Source organism: Micromys minutus (genome assembly GCF_963924665.1).
Source record: "Micromys minutus genome assembly, chromosome: 7".
In the NCBI taxonomy this organism is placed as follows: Eukaryota; Metazoa; Chordata; class Mammalia; order Rodentia; family Muridae; genus Micromys; species Micromys minutus.
Window position 1 is genome coordinate 29,312,234 of NC_137976.1, and position 17,066 is coordinate 29,329,299.

A 17,066-nucleotide genomic window follows, 5' to 3' on the forward strand; every position below is an offset into this window, starting at 1 on the left:
TTTTTGTTGGAGAAATTGAGTCCATTGATGTTAAGAGAAATTATGGAATAATGATTGTTGTTTTCTGTTTCTTTTTTTGCTAGAGGTAGAATTATGTTTGCATGCTTTTCTTCTTATTGTTTTCTTGCAAAAAGATTATGTTCTTGCTTTTCCTAGGGTGTGGTTTCCCACCTTGTGTTGAAGTTTTCCATCTATTATCCTTTGTAGGGCTGGGTTTGTGGACATATATTGTGGAAATTTGGCTTTGTCTTGGATTATCTTGGGTTCTCCATCTATGGTAATTGAGAGTTTGTTTATAGTAACCTAGGCTGGCATTTGTGTTCTCTTAGGGTCTGTATCTTCTAGCACTCTAGTCTCTGTTTAGAAGTCTGGTGTAAATCGGATTGGTCGGCCTTTATATGTTACATGTCCTTTTTCTCTTACTGCTTTTAGGTTCTTGCCATCTTGTTACCTGTGATGTTAGGTGATCTAGTTGTCTCTGACTGGAGCTTGTCTCTCCTGTTAGTCTGAGGGTCCATGGGCTCAGGAGGGAGATTGTTTCTAGGTATTTAGCAGGCAAGAAGTGGGTCCTGACGGTGGTGATTCAGCATTGTGTCAGTGGACTTGCATGGTAAAGCACCTATGAGGCTCTTCTGGATGCTCAGCAGTCTGTATGAAGATCCTGAGTCCTGAAATTGGTGACCTGGCTCTCTCTTGCTGGGCTGGAATGGACCAGTTCCCAGAGAGTACTAAGCTATCTAGGACCAGAGAGTTCTTCTCAGTCCGTCTCTGGATTGGTGGTTGGGTAGGGGGTGTGGTGATCTCACTTTGGACTCAGGTGACAAACTGTTTGTTAGGCTCTTCTGAGTGCTCAGGCATCCCTGGGCAGGCCCTTAGTCCTGATGTTGGTGACTGGCTCCCTCCCCCCCCTCTCTCCTATGGTTATTTTATAAACACAAGTTATAATGTATAATTTCAATTTTATTTTCTATTAAGTGATAGATATTAGAAAACAATACATTAAATCAAATAGCACACCAGTAATAGAAAGAAAGAAGACTGTGTGCTATTTGCCATTCAGTATACTGCTAGGTATATATTCAGATCCCTTCTTCTTGGTCTGTTTTATTAAATAGAACAAAAGTACTTCCATCAATTTGGATCTCTGATATTGCTTTTACCTGTGCACTTTCTTTGTAACAAAATGTGGACCTTTATCCTTATTTTGTCTCCATAAAGATTCCACTCAAGTATCTCTTCCAAGGAGGCTTAATTTTATACTCATATAGTGCTTGTAGTGAACCCTCTTCCTCACTTATAGATCTAATCACATGGTATTGATGATACACACACGACTCTGTTTGTAAGCTAATGGTAAAGATGAAGATTCTTATCCACTTCCTGTCTCCTGGCCCAAAATACTTGGTTTACTAAATCTAACCATTGAATTTAACAGGTTTTCTGGTGCGCAGAACAACGACAGCCACTAGGTGTCAGTGTTAATCACTGGGATGCTGTTGGACAGTATTTTTTTTTTTTTTAATTGAACATTATTTTAAAAAACAAAGATAAATGTAAAGATTTTAAAAGCATTTTGCATAAAAGTATATGAATACATTTTTGTCAGTACTTGATTTTTTTCAAAGGTTTGATAGGAAGCATTAAAATCTTACTAGTTATAATGAGCATAAAGTACATGTAAAAGAAGATGTAACCTGGAAATAGCCAAAGTTTTCTTGGTGTGTAAAGATTAAGCATAATGATTTTTCTTTTTTTTTTTTTGCCTTTGTTTTTTTTGAACTTTATATAGTCTGCAAGTAGTTTCTGGGGTGTTCAGAGCTTTCTGGGATTAGTATCCATTTATCATTGACTGCATATTTTCTCTGTTCTTTTGTGACTGGGTTACCTCCCTCAGGATGATACTCTCTAGATGCATCCATTTTCTTAAGAATTTTGTAAAGTCATTGTTTCTGGTAGCTGAGTAGTACTTCATTGTGTAAATGTATCACAATTTTTGTATCCATTCATCTACTGAAGGACATCTGGATTTTTTCCAGCTTCTGGCTATTATAAATAGAGCTGCTATGAACATTGTGGTGCATGTGTCTTTGCTGTATGTTGGAGCTTCTCTGGGGTATATGCCCAGAAGTGGAATAACTGGGTCTTCAGGTAGTATTATGTCCAATTTTCTGAGGAACCGCCAGGCTGATTTCCAGAGTGGTTGTATCAGTTTACAACCCTACCAACAGTGGAGAAGTGTTCCTCTTTCTGTGCATCCTCGCCAGCAACTGCTGTCATCTGAATTTTTGATCTTAGCCATTCTGACTGGTGTGAGGTAGAATCTCAGGGTTGTTTTGATTTGCATTTCCCTGATGGCTAAGGATGTCGAACACTTCATCAGATGCTTCTCAGCCATTCGATATTTCTCAATTGAGAACGTTTTGTTTAGCTCTGTATCCCACTTTTTAATAGGGTTATTTGATTCTCTGGTGTCTAACTTCTTGAGTTCTTTGTAAACCTTGGATATTAGGCCTCTATCTGATGTGGGGTTGGTAAAGATCTTTTCCCACTCTGTTGGTTGCCATTTTGTTTGCTTGAAAGTGTCCTTAGCCTTACAGAAACTTCGCAATCTCATTAAGTCCCATTAGTTGATATTTGACCTTAGAGCAGGAGCCATTGGTGTTCTGTTCAAGAAATATTCTCCTGTGACTATGTGTTCTAAGGTTTTCCCTACTTTCTCTCCTAATAGTTTCAGTGTACATGGTTTAATGTGGAGATCTTTGATCCACATGCACTTGAGCTTTGTACTGGGATATAAGAAAGAGTCTATTTTCATTCTTCTGCATGCTGAGTGCCAGTTGGACCATTTGTTGGAGAGGCTGTTCTTTTCCCATTGAATGTTTACAGCTCCTTTGTCAAAAATCAGGTGACCATATATGTGAGGGCTCATTTCTGGGTCTTCTATTCTATTCTATTCCATTGACCCACATGCCTATCTCTGTAACTGTATCATGCAGTTTTTAGCACAATTACCTTGTAATATAGCTTGAGGTCAGGGATGGTGATTCCCACAGATGTTTTCTTCTTGTTGAGGATAGATTTCACTATTCTAGGTCTTTTGTTATTTCAGATGAAATTGCACATTGCTCTTTCCAACTCTATGAAGAATTGGGTTGGAATTTTGATGGGGATTGCATTGAATCTGTAGATTGCTTTTGGTAAGATGGCCATTTTTACAATATTGATCCTTCCAATCCATGAGCATGGGAGATCTTTCCATTTTCTGAGATCTTCCTTGATTTCCTTCTTTAGAGGTTTGAAGTTCTTGTCATACAGGTCCTTTACTTGCTTAGTTAGAGTCACACCAAGTTTTTAACCAAGTCTTACAGGCAACTTTGAAATTAGCCATGTAAGTCATGTTATCATATTTTGGATGGGCACAATGTGAACCGATTTAAGCTCACTTCACAAAGTGATAGGTATGTCTGAGAAGATATTAATGTATGCCCGATATTGGTAAATGGTGACTGATTACAGGATGCAGAGTTTCTGCTGCACAGGGAAGTTATGCAATATACAGAATAATCTCCAAATTTCAAAGCCCAGCCAAATCAGGTTATGATTTCTGAAAATGGTGTGTCCTAGAAAATTTGAATTCATTACTCTTTCCAGAACCAGCATTTCCTTTGTTCTTTTGTGAGGAAACTTGATAAAAGGCGTTTGTGAAAATGTAGTGTTTATATAATGATATTTTTAAACCTCCAACGCTGCATCTAGTTATGCAACCACTTATGACACAATAATATTTTATAAATATTATTTATTTATATGATAAATAAACACTTATAAACAATATAAATGACACTTATAAACAATAATATTTTACCTTTCACAATAGGTGTCAGTAAAATAAAGTCCTAAAGTTTGATCTTTACTTCATAAATCTACTGGTATTAAAGGGTTTCTCTTCACATATATATACTGCTTAATTTTTTGAGTTTTATGAGTTAATTTCGATTTTCTTAAAAAACATGGATTATAACTTCTAATTCTCACTTTCTTGTTCAACTTCCTGTAGATACACATAAATAATATGTAAATCGATCACACATACACATTTCCAAAACTCTCATTGAGTAAAACACCAACCTCTGTGCACACTTTGAGAGACCTATTGATTCCGTTGCATATGTAGCTGAAGATGTCAGTGTCTGGCATCAATGTGGGAAGAGGCTTTTGTTCCAGAGAGGGCATGTTTTTCCAATGTAGGGGAATGACAAGGCAATGAGGTAGAGACGGGGAATCAGAAGGGAGTGTACCTTTGTGAATGCAACCGGAGGGGGATGGGGTATGAGAGCATGGTGAAGTAAAGGGATAACATCTCAAATGTAAATACAGAGTATCTAACAAAAAAAAAATGAAAAAAGAAAAAAAACCTAAAAAACAAAACAAAATGAGCAAAACAAAACAAACAACAACAACAAAGAAACAAAAACAAAAACAAAAACAGCCTGAGGCAACAAAGTCCCAGTTCATGTCTGAGAAATCCAGAAAAGTAACCGAGGACATTTGGGCCTTAGTTGTTTTCCAGCCTCTGATGGATTGAGAAAGTCCAAAGGCAGTCAGGTGTCAGCACTTTGGTTAGAATATTCCATCCTTTTTGATTTGTGATGAGACCAGAGGACTTCTCTGGTCCTTCCCTCGGGCCACCAAATTCCCCAGTGTCTTGTTGTCCCAATTAGTACATAGTTTATGAAGCAAATACACAAAAATTGCTGCCCGTGTTCTCAGGGAGAGTTACAAGACGGTGAATGATTACTGGGAATGATTACTCCCATAAGCATCCCATAGCTGTGCTCCCAGAGTTGTGTGGACATCCCTGCTTGCTCCCGGGATGTTGCCCAAATGCACACATGACTAGTACCCTCTTCTGAAGCCTAGGACTCAGCCTCATGCTTTGCTTGGAGAAGCAGATTGCTGATTTACTGTAAATTTTGTTTTTAGACAACTCTGGACGGCCTGCTGCTAGGAAGCGTGTCAGTCTTCTACAAAGCAGAAGAGATACTATGGACCACAGGAGCCACCACTGTGGTGACGTTAGTACTCACTTTGTTTACACTGCAAACAAAATGGGATTTTACCCTGCCAAGTGGCGTGATGATTGTTTTCGCCAGTGTGCTACTGATGTACAGGATTATTGTACCCCTGGTTCGATCATACTGGTTGCATCTGGGGTACTCCATGCTTGGAAAACTGCTCTTCTCCATGTACCTCGTGATGGATGTGCAGATGATGGTGGGGGACACTGCCATTATGCGATAGACGCCGTAGAGTACACGTTTGCTGCTCTGAACATCTACGTGGACATTATCACCCTTTTCACTTTCATTCTGGAGCTATTTGAATAATAGCTGATGGCCAAAGCAGGCTAAGGCTCAGAAGAGGAAAGGTGGGACACCTGTGTTGGGTCACCAGGCTCGGGCATGCAGCAGTGATCACTCATGGGTCCTTCCAGTAGTCACTTACTTATCAAGTTATCTGTGTACTTATGTTAAAAGAAGCTACATATGCAGCTGTAGCCGTTATCCTTTTTTTTTTTTCCCTTGTCACATGGCAAAACTCTCTTATTCATATTGAGACATTCCAGATTCCCATTAATTCAGAAAATGGGTATCCCAATTCTTAGCCGACATACATTTAGAAGGTCCCCACTTCTTTGAAGGTTTTCCGGTACAATGTAAAACTGTAAACACAAGCTCTACATAAATAAAGTTGATTGTAAAAAACAAAAACAAAAAAGGAAAGGAAGGGAAAAAATACATGGATTACAATATAACTTCTAATTCTTACTCTCGTGTTCACCTTCCTGTAGATACATACAAATCATATGTAAATCGATGGCATATACACATTTTAGCATTTCATATTAAGCATTTCATTTTTATAATTTTATAAATATGCTTTGTAGTGTTAAATCTGGATCCTCACTTAAAATATCTCAGCAAAATGTGGACTCAAGATAGAACCATTTCAAAAGTAAATCCTACTTTATTCTCTTCCAAACTATATGAATTTAGGTTGAGTTCTTCACCAAATCTGTGAAACATGAAAAAGTTTTCAAAAGCCACCTGTTGGATGGTCCCAAGTGATGAATTTTCTTGTTGTTAATGCATGGGACTGCTTCATAATGTGTTTAATGTTCCCTAAATCTGTTGCCTAATTTGTTCTTAAGCCCCAATGAAGAACCTGGTGAAGTTCTCAGGATTTACCAAACAGTTTACTGGAGTTATTTGTCAGTGAATATGTGTCTTAACCTTAGACAACTTGCAGGAAGTTTATCAACACAGTATCTCCTCTGCCTTCTCTACTTATGAAATGAGGAACAAATTATCCATATTTCTGCCTGGTTATGTCAGAGCCACATGCTCATGATAGTGGTACATTCAGTGCAATTGTTATGATATGTTTTGTGCTGCTTTCCCTTTTCAATGGAAGAACTCATATGGGATTATTCTACCTTGAGGCCTCAATTTCACTTGGCTTGCCTCAGACAGTTTAATCATCTCAAAAATAGTTTTTGTCCTCAACTGCTTGCATCCATCCAACTTTGATAAATTTTATTATTTTTCTAGATCCATAGCAAGTTGTGTTTTCTAGCTTCCTTTCTAAAAAATTCTTGTATCTGAGCCTTAAAAACATCAACAGGAACATTGGCTATAGAAGCCACAAGAGAAGAGAAGAGAACATATGTTTATGATTAAGAACACAGACTCTGGAGCCTGTGAATTCTATTTCTGTGTTTTACTGGCCCTGGTATGATTTTTTAACCTTTCTATGCCATTTTCTGATATATAAAAGCAGAAATAATGGCCATCCATTTTCCATACAATTTAATATTGTTAAAACACTGGGAATAGAATCCAGCTCAAGAAATCCTATGACCACATTACTTAAGATTTTATTATAAGCTGAGGCACAGTATAATAATTATAAACAATGAATTTGAAATTTATGAGTCTGACCTAAAATCTTTGGTGTGTTCTTTCTGAACCATGTGCCCTTTAAAATGTGGTTAAACATTTTCTGCTGTAATTGCCTTCTTTGTTTCACCAAATGAGTAATGAAAAAAATATTGGTTGTAGACATAGTGTGGTAGATGGTGAATATACAAAAATATTACTAATATTATTGATGAAACAGAATCAGAAAAGTTTCAAGTGTGTTTTCTATAATTATGAGAAGGGAAGTATGTTGATTTTTATCTCATGAGAGAAGATAGGGTAAAACTGAAAGACAGATTAAAATAGATATGGATTAAATTCAAGATATCTGAGTTGAGATTTCAACTAGGAATTGAACATGAATCTTCCCAAAGTGGTCTTATCTAAATTAAAACTGTAGAAAGCATCACCATAGTAATGATATTTACAGCCACAAGAGGAAAAATATGTCCTCTGAGGACAGAATGAATGTTGGATAAATGGAAGAAATTTTTCATGGTAACTTGGGGAATTCAAATTTTGAGGATAAATTGAGAAGACAGAAGCAGCAAACGCAGAAACCCTGACAAAAGCAGGTGCACAAAGAGGTAAGCAAGAGAGCCAGGCAGGCATGGAAGCCTAGAGCCTACAAGAGGACAATGCTTTTTTTGGAAAAGACACGTGTTATTTGTCAGAAGCTCTTTTGCAGGCATCCCTAATGGGAGTGCACAAGTTCTTGCTGTGTTTCATCACTTGAAGTTTGACCCATCTTGACAGCTGGTTTCAGGGAGATTGATGGTGATGGAAGTTAATTTGAAAAAGAAAGTAAGGAAGTGGGCACAGTAACTTGGAACATTTCAGTGTGACTGGCTGAGAAAGGAAGGAGAAAAATTTCAATTATAGCTACCAGAAATTATGAACCGAGGCATAAAGTTTTGAACACAAATTCTGCTACAATATACATGTAAACTGCTGCATGGCTTAAAAACACAATACTAAAGAAATACATCATTTCAGAATCAGAGTAGATAGGCTATGAATAACATGTGGAAGAAATTGACAGTGGAAGTCGGGATGAAGATTTCTTTACTATGAGAGGTAAGATTAAATTAAGATACTATTACCTTATAGATATGGAGGTGGGGATAAAATCAGACTTAAATTTGCCGGTCTTTACTATTGATTGATTGACTGATTGACTGATTGGTATGATGTTAGTAGTTAAAAAGAAGATTTAAGGTTTTATAACAGAATGAGCACAATGCAAATGTTTGACCACACAGGTGATGAAGGCATAGAACCCTTACTTCAGGACACTGAGATGACAAAGATCATCATCCTGACATTGGTGGGTCATGGAAAAGAGGCTGTTGCTGACCACAAGAGCCGAGAAAGGAAAGTGGAATACTTGATCATCAGAAGTAATTTTTATGAAAGAAAAATACCTGAGTAAAGATCAGGAAGGAGATGAAATAGGAAGCAAATAGGAGATGATATCTACATGAAAACAGTGAGCTAATTGCTCTCAAATGAGATAAATGATGAGGGAAAGAGGGACGTTCAAGAATAGGGAAAATTCATATGGCTGTTCTGAAGTAGTGAATAAGCAATAGGGAAGCAGAATGAGCACAGTATTTAATTTATGTGTTATTTCTGTATTTCTGGGCAAACATCAATTACTGAAATTATAATTTTCACATTAAAAAATAAAATTTAAATTATTTTATGACTTACATTAATGATTTTTTTATTCAATGTAAAACATGTAAAACATGTACTTTGACGACTGCATAAAGAACTATTCGGTAACATTAATGTTCAGAATAGTCAGCTATTGAAAGATTTTTCTCACAATGAAAGGCAATCAATAGACAAAATGATACTATTGCTCTAAATTAAATCACAGCTTAAGGTATTATTTTAATTCTAGTAGGTGGGAAATAAAAATGTTCATATATCTAGGAATAATTGGTCTATTGTGGTCAAAATAATAATAACCATATTATTTTATATATATTCTTATATAATGAACATCATCCATTGGTGCTTTGGTAATATATAATAGGAGACTATAGTTTTACTTTTGAGATTTTCATATTCATCACAGCAATCAACCATCTTCATCTCAAGATGCTTGACAATGTACCTTCAGATTAGAGGTCTACTTACTGAAAAAAGACATAAATTTACTGAAGTTAATAAGCTTCTCAATGACATAAGTAAACCAAATAAAGTATCATTGTCCCTCCAAAGTGACATCATCTCTTTTTTCTTTCAAATATTTCAGTCTTTCCTTTTTATTATTTTTATTGAATATTCCCCATATTTATATTTCAAATTCCCTTTTCTCCCCATTCTCTCTTCCCGTTCACTTGCTTTAATGAAGATGCTCCCATTCCCAACCAACTACTCCCACTTCATTACCTTAGTATTGTCACACACCAAGAAAAATAGCTTTCACTGGACAAAAGGCATCTCCTCTAAATAATGCCAAAAAATTCCATCCTCTGCTACATATGCAATTGGATCCATGTGTCTCGCCATGTATATTCATTGATTGGTGTTTTAGATCCTAGGAGCTCTGGAGGTTTGTTTTCTTGATAATATTGTTCTTCCCATAGGTTTTCAAACCCTTTCATCTCCTTCAGTCTTTTCTCTAGCCCTTCCAGTGGGCTTGCCATGTTCAGTCTGATTGTTAGCTGCAGGCATCCTCAGCTGTATTTGTGTGACTTTGGAAGAGCCTCTGAGAAGGCATCAATATTCGGCTCCTGCCAGTAAGAAATTGTTGGCATCAGCAATAGTAACTGGGAGTGTTGTCTGCATAAGAGGTGGATCCCCAGATGAGACAGTATCTGGATAAACTTTTTTTCAATCACTGCTCCTCTATTTGTCCCTGTATTTCCTCCCAAGAGGGCTCTGTTCTGCCTTGTAAGTAGCATTAAGTCATCCACATAATGGCCTTTCTTTCTTTGAGCTTCATAAGGTTCTTTGATACTGTTTCTTGGGTATTCAGACCATTTTAGGCTAGTGTTTGCTTATCAGTGAGTGCGTACCATGTGTGTTCTTTTGTGACTGGGTTACCTCACTCAGGATGATAGTCTCTAGTTCTAGCCATTTGCGTAGGAATTTCATGAAGTCATTGTTTCTGATAGCTGAGTAGTACTCCATTGTGTAAATGTACCACATTTTCTATAGCCATTCTTCTGTTGAAGGACATCTGGGCTCTTTCCAGCTTCTGGCTATTATAAATAAGGTTGCTATTAACATAGTGGAGCATGTGTCCTTTTTGTATGTTGGAGAGTCTTTTGGGTATATGCCCAAGAGTGGTATAGCTGGGTCCTCAGGTAGTACTATGTTCAATTTTCTGAGAAATCGTCAGACTTATTTCCAGAGTGGTTGTACAGCTTGCAATTCCACAAACATTGGAAGGATCTTCCTCTTTCTCCACATCCTTGCAAACATCTGCTGTCATCTGAGTTTTTGATCTTAACCATTCTGACTGGTGTGAGGTGGAATCTCAGGGTTGTTTTGATTTCCATTTCCCTGATGTCTAGGAATGCTGGACAATTATTTAGAAGCTTCTCAGCCATTCAGTATTCCTTAGTTGAGAATTCTTTGTTTAGCTCTGTACCCCATTTTTAATAAAATTATTTGGTTCTCTGAAGTCTAACTTTTTGAGTTTTTTGTGTATACTGGATGTTAGTCCTCTATCAAAAGTACGATTGGTAAAGATCCTTTCCCAATATGTTGGTTGACGTTTTGTCTTTTTGACAGTGTCCTTCGCTTTGTAATTTAAAGTTCCATTTGTGAACTCTTAATTTTAGGGCATAAGCCATCGGTGTTTTGTTCAGGAAATTTCTTCCTGTGCCTATGTGTTCTAAGCTCTTCCCCACTTTCTGTTCTATTTGTTTCAGAGTACATGTTTTTATGTGAAGGTCTTTGATCTACTTGAACTTGAGCTTTGTATAGTGAATTAAGACTGGATCAATTTTCATTCTGCACGCTGACTTCCAGTTGAAGCAGCACGATTTGATGAAGAGGCTGTCCTCTTTTCATTGAGTGTTTTAAACTCCTTTGTCAAATATCAAGTGACCATAGGTGTATGGGTTCATTTCTGGGTCTTCAACTCTTTTACATTGATGTACCTGCCTATCTCTGTACCAATACCATTTTTTAAAAATCAGGATTGATCTGTAATACACCTTGAAGTTAGAGATGGTGATTCTCTGGGGAGTTTTTTATTGTTAAGAATAATTTTTGCTATCCAGGGTTTTAATTATTTACAATGAATTTGCAAATTGCTCTTTCTAACTCTATGAAGAATTGAGTTAAATTTTTGATGGGGATAGAATTGAATTTGTCGATTGCCTTAGAAAAGATAACCATTTTTACTATGTTGATCCTTCCAATTCATGAGCATGGGAGATCTTTTCACTTTCTGAGGTCTTCTTCAATATCCTCTTCAGAGACTTGAAGTTCTTGTCATACAGATTCTTGACTTTCTTGGTTAGGGTTACATCAAGGTATTTTATATTCTTTGTGACTATTGGGAACATTGTCAATTCGCTACTTTCTTTCTCAGCCTGTTAATCCTTCCAGTGGATGAAGGCTACTGATTTGTTTGAGTTTCTCCTTTATATCCAACCATTTCGCTGAAGTTGTTTATCTGCTGAAAAAGTTCTCTGGTGGATTTTTGGAGGGTTACTTAAGTGTACTATCATATCTTCTGCAGATAGTGATAGTTTCACTCCTTCCTGTATGGTTTGTGTCCCTTTGACCTTTTTGTACTGTCTGAATGCTCTGGGTAATACCTCCAGTACTATACTGAATAGGTACAGAGAAAGTGAGCAGCCCTGTTTAGTTTCGGCTTTTAGTGGGATTGCTTCAAGTTCCTCATGATTTAGTTTGATTTTGGCTACTGGTTGTCTGTGTATTTCTTTTACTATGTTAAAATATGTTCCTTGAATTCCTGATCTCTCCAAGACTTTTTACATGAATGAATAATGAATATTTTCAAATGTTTTCTCAGCATCTTAAGAGATGTTCATGTGGTTATTTCTTTGAGTTGGTTTATATAGTGGATGACATTGATGGGTCTCCATATATTGAACCATTCTTGCATCCCTGGGTTGAAGCCTATTTGATCATGGTGAATGATCATTTTGATGTGTTTTTGGATTCGGTTTGCAAGAATTTTTTTTAGTATTTTTCCATTGATGTTCATGAGGGAAATCAATCTGAAGTTTCCTTTTTTGTACGATCTTTGTGTGATTTGGATATGAGCATAATTGTGGCCTTGAAAATGGAATTGGGTAGTGTTCCTTCACTTTTTGTTTTGTAGAATAGTTTGGTGAATATTGGTATTAGGTCTATGACGGTCAGATAAAATTCTGCACTAGACCTATCTGTTCTGAGTTTCTTTCTTTCTTTCTTTCTTTCTTTCTTTCTTTCTTTCTTTCTTTCTTTCTTTCTTTCTCTCTCTCTCTCTCTCTCTCTCTCTCTCTCTCTCTCTCTCTCTCTCTCTCTCTCTCCTCCCTCCCTCCCTCCCTCCCCCCCCTCTCTTTTTCTTTTTCTGGTTGGAGGCTTTTGATGCCTGCTTAGGAGTTATGAGACTGTTTAGATGGGTTATCTGATTTTGATTTTACATTGAATTGGTATCTATGTAGAATATTGTTCATTTTCTCCTGATTTTCTAGTTTTATTGAATATAGGCTTTTCTAGTAGGATGTGATGATTTCTTGAATTTTCTCAGTTTCTGTTGTTTTATCTTCCCTTTCATTTCTGATTTTGTTAATTTGGATATTCTCCCTGTGCCCTCTAGATAGTCTAGATAAGGCTTAATTAATCTTGTTGATTTTCTCAAAGAACCAGCTCCTCGTTTTGTTGATTGTTTTATTTTTTTCTTTTTGTTTCTACTTGGTTGATTTCAGCTCTGAGTTTGATTATTTCCTGCAGTCTACTCCTCTTGAGTATTTTTTTTCTTTTTTTCTAGAGCTTTAAGGTGTACTGTCAAGGTTTTATGTATGCTATTTGCAGACACTCAGAGCTATAAATTTTCCTCTTAGCATAACTTTCATTGTATCCCATAAGTTTGGATATGTTGTGCCTTCAATATCATTAAATTCTAAAAAAAAAAATCTTTAATTTCTTTATTTCTAACTTGACAAAGCTATCATTGAGTAGGGCACTGTTCTCCTCCCATGTGTATGTGGGCTTTTTGTGTTTTTATTGTTATTAAAGACCAGTCTTAGTCCATGTTGGTCTCATAGGATACATAGAATTATTTTGATTTTCTTGTAATTTTTGAGGTTTGTGATTGATTATATGATTGAATTGGAGAAGGTAACGTGAGGAACTGAGAAGAAAATATAATCTTTTGTTTTACAATGAAATGTTCTATAGATGTCTGTTAAATCCAATTGGTTCATCATGTCTCTTAGTTTCACTGTATCTTTGTTCATTTTCTGCTTCCATGATCTGTCCATTGATGATAGTGAAGTGTTGATGTCTCCCACTATTATTCTGTGTGGTAAAATATATTCTTTAAGTTTTAATAGAGTTTCTTTTATGAATGTGGGTATCCTTGTATTTGGAGCTTAGATGTTCAGGATTGAGAGTTCATCTTGATTGATTTTTTTTATGTGATGAGTAAAAAGTGTCCTTCTTTATATTTGGTGAAAAATCTTTTTTACTTGATGTTAGAATGGCAACTCCAACTTGTTGGTGGGATCATTTAGTTTAGAAAGCTTTTCCTCAGCTTTTTACTCTGAGGTAGCATCTATCTTTGCTGAGATGAATTTCCTGTATGTAGCTAAATGCTGGTTCCTCTTTATGTATCCAGTCTGATAGTCTATGTCTCTTTATTGGGAAATTGAGTCCACAGATATTAAGAGATATTAAAAAATAGTGATTGTTGCTTCCTGTTAGTTTTGTTGTTAGAGGTAGAATTATGTTTGGGTGCTTTTCTTCTTTTTGTTTTTGCAAGAAGATTATTTTCTTGCTTTCCTAGGGTATAGTTTCCCTCTTTGTGTTGGAGTTCTTTATCTATTATCCTTTGTAGGGATGGGAATGTGCACATATATTGTGTAAATTTTTGTTCTGGAATAGCTCCATTTCTCCATATGTGGTAATTGAGAGTTTTGCTGGATATCGTAACCTGGGCTGGCATTTGTGTTTCCTTAGGGTCTGCATGACATCTGTCCAGGATCTTCTAGCTCTCATAGTCTTTGTTGAGAAGTCTGGTGTAATTCTGATAGGCTTGTTTTTATATGTTACTTGATTTTTTTTTCCTTTACTGCTTTTAATATTATTTTTCTGTGTTGTACATTTGGTGTTTTGACTATTATGTGACAGACGGAATATTTTTTTGTGTAATTAATTTAAAGTTTTATAGGCTTTCTGTATCTTCATGGTTGTATCATTTTTTTTACGCTAGGATGTTTTCTTTTTTATTCTGTTTAAAAGATATTTATTCCTTTAAGTTGAGCATCTTCACCTTCTTCTACACCTATTATCCTTAGCTTTTGTCTTCTCATTGTGTCCTGGATTTCCTGGATGTTCTGTATTAGGAGTGTTTTGCTTTTCCCATTTTCTTTTACTATTGTGTCAATGTTTTCTATGTTATCTTCTGCACTTGAGATTCTCTCTCCCATTTCTTGTGTTCCGTTGATGATGCTTGCATCTGTAACTACTAATTTCTTTTCTAGGTTTTCTTTTTCCGGGTCTCTATCTTTTTGTGATTTCTTTATCGTTTCTATTTCTATTTTTTGGTCCTAGATGGTTTTGTTCATTTCCTTTACCTGATTGACTGTGTTTTCTGTAGCTCATTTAAGGTATTTTTGTTATTCCTTTATAAGGGCTTCTATTTGTTTACCTGTGTACTGCTGTATTTCTTTAAGAAAGTCATTCATGTTCTTAAGCCTTCTATCATCATCATAAGGTGTGATTTTAAATCCATATTTTGTTTTTCTCGTGTGTTGGGATATCCACTATTTGCTGTGGTGGAACAACTGGGTTCTGAAGTTGCCAGGGTTTTTTTTTTTTTTTGACTTCTCTTGCTTATATTCTTGTGCTTGCCACTTGCCATCTTGTTATTTGTAATGATGTTGGTCCAACTGGCACTCAGCATAGAGAAGAATGAAAATAGACCCTTTCTTATCTTATCTCCTTGTACAAAACTCAAGTGCAAGTGGATCAAAGATCTCCACATTAAACCAGGTACACTGAAACTATTACAAGAGAAAGTAGGGAAAAACTTAGAACACATAGGCACAGGACAAAATTTACTAAACAGAACACCAATGGCTTGTGTTCTAAGACCAAGTATTGAGAAATGGGACTTAATGATATTACAAAGTTTCTGTAAGGCTAAGGACACTGTCAAGAAAACAAAACAGCAGCCAACAGAGTAGGAAAAGATCTTTACCAACTCCACATCAGATAGAGGCCTAAAATCCAAGGTATACAAAGAACTCAAGAAGTTAGACGCCAGAGAATCAAATAATCCTATTAAAAAATGGGGTACAGAGCTAAACAAAAAGTTCTCAATTGAGGAATATTGAATGGCTGAGAAGCATCTAAGGAAGTGGTCAACATCCTTAGCCATCAGGGAAATGCAAATCAAAACAACCCTGTGATTCCACCTCACACCAGTCAGATTGGCTAAGATCCAAAACTCAGATGACAACAGATGCTGGCGAGGATGTGGAGAAAGAGGAACACTTCCCTACTGTTGGTGGTGTTGTAAGCTGGTACAACCACTCTGGCATTCAGTCTGTCAGTTCCTCAGAAAATTGAACTTAGTCCTACCTGAAGACCCAGTTATTCAACTTCTGGGCATATTCCCCAGAGATGCTCCAACATACAATAAAGACACATGCACCACAATGATAACCATATTTGTATCTTTAAGAGAACAAAGCCACATTTTGATTCATTCCCGGAAACTGATTTGTATTCAGTAAAATATTTAGCATTATTTCCTTATGAACAGGGTATAATTAAAACTGCTAAGATATGTATGACTTCTAAAAATAAAGCCACATAGAGATTGTCCTGGTAGAAATGTTGGCTGTGTGAGTATACACACCACTGCCCCATAATGGGAAGGATCTATTCTTAATTTCATCATCTCTCCAGATGACAAACTTGGAGATAATTTAATATCTCACCAAATGTAAGTGGCAATTGAGCATCACAGATATTTTTCAGTGACCATCAAATGTTACCCCTGTTTAAGCTGCTTCTTTCTGTGCCGTTCATATTAAACTGAAGAATTTTATGAAGCAGATCCATTGAGGTTGAAGTGGAGGGAAGAAAAATCTAGCCTTAATTTCTGAACCAAATCTACAGGTTTAACCGCCTGAGCAGGTGTATAGCTCTCTTATTGTAGAATTTCTTATTTAGTCTAAGAAAAATGGTGTTTTCAAAATAGTCAATATTTAACTTTACATTTCTACAAATCAAATTAGAACCAAATGTGTGAACATTATTAATTAGTGTTCCTAACTAATCATGCAAAGTAAAGAATAAAGAATTAATATTTATGGCAATAAAACTCAAAACAGAGTGCCACACAAAAATTTGCCTAATTTTTACCCTTATAAATTCATATAAGTCTTGATCAGAAACATATTTACTGCATAGAAAAAATCTAGACATAACCACAATACTGACTAGAGGCATTTCCCAGAATCTACTTATATGATATTTACACTGGCCTGTCCTCTCTTCTGATTACAAATAGAAGTTTTCAATATCACACCATGATTCCAAGGTTTGATGCACTTCTCATTATGCTCTTTCTGGTTCAGTGGCTTTGGGTACACTCTTGGCTGGTGTTATTAAATTTACCTTTATCCCAAACTCCATTAAACAGCCCTTCTATTATTACCGTGAACATTTAAGTGTGACAAATCAGAAAAGCAGAAGGATGTTCAGGCAAAAGATTATGAAAAGCTAAAACAATAAAAATGAAATCTCAAGATATTCCCCAGAAAAGATAGCACAGTGTTTTCTCATTATTTGGTTTAGGTTTGTTCGATGAAAAGGAGATTACATTTGAAAATATCTAATCTACTACTGTTTCTACAGATCCTGGCATTGTTC

The 17,066-nt window shown here is 36.1% G+C and overlaps 1 pseudogene across 1 annotated transcript in view; it reads left to right on the top strand.

The window, feature by feature from the left end:
• Positions 1–8,220: 8,220 nt before the first annotated feature.
• Positions 8,221–17,066, top strand: part of LOC308422631 (polyadenylate-binding protein 4-like) — a 51,669-nt pseudogene continuing 42,823 nt past the window's right edge. The window contains exon 1 of the transcript in view: positions 8,221–8,380. The product of the transcript in view is annotated as a polyadenylate-binding protein 4-like (transcript). The remainder of the gene's footprint in view (positions 8,381–17,066) is intronic.